General features: G+C 49.9%; 1 long non-coding RNA gene across 1 annotated transcript; it reads right to left on the bottom strand.

Moving 5' to 3' along the window:
- Window positions 1–456: 456 nt before the first annotated feature.
- On the bottom strand, window positions 457–3,383 carry LOC139828612 (uncharacterized). The gene is made up of 3 exons (XR_011740421.1): window positions 3,248–3,383; window positions 2,091–2,237; window positions 457–1,562 (listed from the first exon to the last, which is right to left on the bottom strand). It is a non-coding gene; the product is annotated as an uncharacterized lncRNA (long non-coding RNA).
- Window positions 3,384–4,534: the final 1,151 nt, after the last annotated feature.

Raw genomic sequence — 4,534 nt, 5'->3', positions numbered from 1 at the left:
TCACGTATTGGGGGGAGGGGGGGGGGGGGGTGCAGCTGAACAGTGGCCCCACCTACGGGGGGGGGGTTAATGCTGAGGGGTGGGAACGGGGAGGATACGCCCACGGGGAGGCCGCCTAGGAAAAGAGAGCAGGGGGTGGAGCCTCCGTGTGTCACGCCCCCGTAGGAGAAGCCTCTCGTGGTGGGGTCAGCATGGGACACGCCCGAAGGGGGCGTGGCTTGGAAAGGGAGGGGTGGAGCTGGGGGCGGGGCTTCGGTGCACTGTGCTGCTGTGGGTGGGTGCGACAGAAGGGGAGGGGTCTGTAAGGGACACGCCCCTCGGGGAGGGCACAGACTGGCAGGGGCGGAGCTTGGACGGGGTGGACTTGGGGTGTGGTTTTCTCAGACCACGCCCTTGCAGGGAGAAGCTAGACTAGACAACACACTGAAACATTAAAATTAACTGTTGGTAATCAGATGGAGGTTGCTGTCTTTTTATTTTAACTCAAAGGTAATTAATACCGATCATGTTTTCACACAACCCCAAAAAAGCTGCAGTTAAATTTAGACAGTCATAACACTGTTTTCTAATTTTACTTTACATCTAAATATCTTCTCACGTTCTGTTGGGAATCATTACTGCCTGGGAACTTTTTAATACCTCCATTTATAAACAGCCACTATCTAGTGGTTCCTTTTTACCTCTCATTGGAAAAAAAAAAAAGTAACGTTTTGACTCTGTTTGGTTCTGAGCATTGTTGCCTCCAATCTCATGGCTCTGTTGTAATTTAAATACTCAACACTCCCGATTACTTTCCAATGCTGTTTAAAATCTAAAGCTTCCTTACTTGGTTTCCTATGCAGTCATTCGTGCCTGCAGTTTATTCCATAACGGTTCCTCAAATGTAGCTACTAATGACTCCAATTTAGTTTTCTGCCTTTATCATTTAAAAGGAATTCCAAACAATGTGTTTTTTAAACTATGATACAGATTGGGAATAATTGCTGCCTAGTTCACCAAGTAATAGCTGAAATTAAATTTAGTTATTGATCACGCCTAAATAATTTCATTTACACTTCAACATTTTTATCATTACATTACGACCAGGCGAATTAACTAGCACACATTATTTTTTATTATAGATATAAACTAGAGATTTTTTCTCTACAGGTATTACTTCCAATTAGTGCTCCAGTATTTATATTCACTCTTTTAAATTTTACTATATAAATTTGGGATCATTACTGTCTGCAGAATTTTGAGTAACAGCTAGAGTAGATTATAGGCATTATTTACTCCCAAAGACTCTTCTGGTTACTCTTACTTAGGTTTTAATTCTAAATGTCTTACAGTAAGTAAGTAGTTAAAATAATAAAACACAAGGACCTTGGAATTTCCAGGAAAACCCACCGTGGCGCCTCGACGTGTCCAGAGTTTGTCGGTGCCGGCTCCGCCAACAACGCGTCCGACGAGCCCCACGGTGCTGCCGAGGCTGCGGCAGCGCGAGGGAACCGACCGCGAGTGTGGGGAGGAGACTCAGCCCAGCAGGGACCACACGGAACGTGGAACACCGGGCAGCGCACCTTCATTTCAAGGGAGAAACACACAAAGAGCACAAAGGACGTTACTCTACCTGAGACACACACTGTCCTTAGCAGCTGCACAGCAACATTGTCTCTGTGATTTGGAGTTCTGGTGGCAAATGATGGAGCTCCGTACGTTGCACCTTTCAAACCTGCACACAGAAAGACGCTTCACCCCACAGATGACACCAGAAACTAGGAAGCCTCCAAAAAGAATTTACAACCCCACAGCCAAACCAGTTACACTCACCCCCACAACCAATCCTGCTCTACACACATCTCCTTCTCCTTCAGACACCCTTCAACAGCCAGATCCACAGTCATCTCCCAATGGGTCATTCACTGCACTAAACGCAGCAGGGCGGGGGAGGGGGGGGGGGGAAACTAAAGGAAATTAAAAAAAAACCCTCCCTGACTGTGTTTTTTTCAGTGGCATTTTTTGGCGTTATTTTTGTCGGGCGTTGCAGGTAAAGGTTTAGCTTCCATTACCTGCTGGGCAGTCGTCACTGCATGCCCAGGTTCACGTACCCCTTGCTTTATGCAAAGCTGCTTCCATCAGCGACCCAGGAGTCTTCAGCATCCTCCAGCGGCTGGTCCTTTCAATCCGCTCCGCCGGAGCGAACAGCTTCTGCTGTTTCCAAGCAATCGTGGGCCACCGACTGCAAAACGGATCCACTGAGGAAAGAAGCCGGATCGACAATGTTAGTGGTAGAAATATTTACATCTTTAAACGTTCTAAGGAGCCATCGAGGCAGGGATGTCGTTTTTACACAAACGGGGACGGACACTGACACACAGATACCTGGCCGCGAGCCCTGCGGGGCGAACAGCGCCTCTGCCCCGGGCCGTGCGCTGCAGTACCCGAGTTTCGCCACAGGGCGGCAGCACTGAGGCGCGCTGCGGCACGGCATTGGGGCGCCCGGGTGCAGCACCGCGCTTTGCGCACAGCCTTTCCTTCCTTGTCCAATTTATACAATGGCCTCTGCTCACAAGATTTCATCAAGGTTGCTCTATTCACATTATCACCAGGTGGTTCCTCAATCTCTTTCCTGTGACCTAAAATACACCCGAACGGGCTCTTTTTCAGAATACCGCTACTACGCCGTCCTCCCATTATGCGTCACACGGAACGACACGGCTCATCTTGTAACAAATACGAGCAAATAACTATTAACACCTACAGCAGTACTCCACAGATAATACTCAAACCTACCCACGACACACCGCCCTCACAAGTTGTACTCCAAGTTTATCCCACCGTCTCCAAAACAAAACAATTCCGGTACCCAGCTCAAATCTCTCTAACACTCAGCACCGCAATTAGGACACTCTGCAACACAGATGGCTCCACAACGCTCACACTCCTTGCAAGTTAAAGCCACACCAGCTCCTGCTGTAGTTTTTGGTGTTCAAGTGCATAGTCAGAACCAAGGCACATCCAAGAATTAAACCCAACTACGGTACACTTCACGGCTACATACAGAGCCAGCTTTGCACCACAACGGAGCACGGGAACAACCAACACCAAAAGCTGGCCGCACAAACAACTCCACAGCAACTACTGTATACCTCTAAGGTGCTCGCAACCCCGTCCACGCTATCCTGCCGAAATTCCGTACCACGACTTACGGACAGTTCGCGAGCACGTGACCGGTCCCAAATTTCAGAGAAGAAAGACTTCTCACCAGAGGTCCTCGTCCGTCCCCGCGGCGATCCGACCGAGACGAGGAGTCTCTCCAGAGACATCCCCGGGGTGCGCCAAGAGAGTCCTCGGCTCCACGGGCCCTGCGGCCGGACAGAGCGGGTCCTCCGGCTGGCTCACCGCCTGAAACGGGGAAAGAAACGGGACGGCAGAGTCAGCAGCACTGCTAAGCCACGTTCTTTATTTCATTTGACGATGTTAGTTATAATTGTTTAGTTTCTCGCTGACAATACATCTGTTAATTATTAGTCAAATATAAACTAAGCTCTCAGCTTCTAAACAACGTGTTACTTAACCTTCCATCTCCCTCTTGTCGTGCAGAAGGATCTAAAAGGTGAAAAATATCCCCTCATCGTGCAGGCGGTCAGAAAGCATTTACCTCATGTCAACTGGTTAATGACGGGTACACCTTCTATAACTTCATCGCAGTATACGTTAACTTGGCAGCTTCTCTTCAAAAGCGAGAAGAGAAAAAAGGGACAGGGCTCTGAAAAAACAAGGCAGAGATCAAAGCAGCGGGGGGGACAGAGGAAAAGAGGCCGGAAGAGCACCAGGAACAGGGCACAGAAAGAAACAAATCGGCGCGGCGGCAGCGGCGCGGAGACGGAGGAAAAAAACCCGGCACGGTCAACGGGACAGAGAGGAACGCGACCACGGGCAGGGAGCGGGACACGGGGACACGGCGAGGAACCACGGGACGCGGAGAGATACCAAAAAGTCGGCAAAAAAGGCTCTCTAACGCTGTTCTGAAAGTGTTAAACGGCGGGCAATTTCAATACAGCGCACCGCACGCTCAGAGGATGGCCCCTGTATTTGAGCGTACGTGTGATTCACGCTTCTTGGTATTCTTTACATACACCTATTGCATATTCATTTGCTTCTACCGCTTAGTTAGTGCATTAAACAGAAGTTCTTTCCATAACCCCACCCTTGGCTGGCAGTCCATCTCTGGTATGCCAGTGTCCATCAAGGGTCTCCAGCGGTCCCCGGTGCCCCTGCAGCCCGGTGCCCCCTGCCCCGGTGTCGGCTCCTCGACCTCATGTCTTGAGCACGCCCGCTGTCATTTTGTGCTGCTACTCACGTAGCTCCTTCTCCATTTAGTGGAACGTCCCATTTTCCCAGCCTGCGAGCCAAGGACATCCCGCTTTGCCCCACCTCCAGTCCCTACAGAGCTAGTGTTTCTCTGTTAGGTTTCTGTTCCGTTAGGCCTGGTCTTGCTGCCTTATGCCAAGGGCTTTCTACAAGATTTTTGTTCCTCCTATCAACGGGA

The sequence above is a fragment of the Patagioenas fasciata genome, chromosome 9 (assembly GCF_037038585.1).
Source record: "Patagioenas fasciata isolate bPatFas1 chromosome 9, bPatFas1.hap1, whole genome shotgun sequence".
Lineage (NCBI taxonomy): Eukaryota > Metazoa > Chordata > Aves > Columbiformes > Columbidae > Patagioenas > Patagioenas fasciata.
Note: the sequence above shows the minus strand (reverse complement) of the source record. Positions and strands in the feature narration are given on the sequence as shown.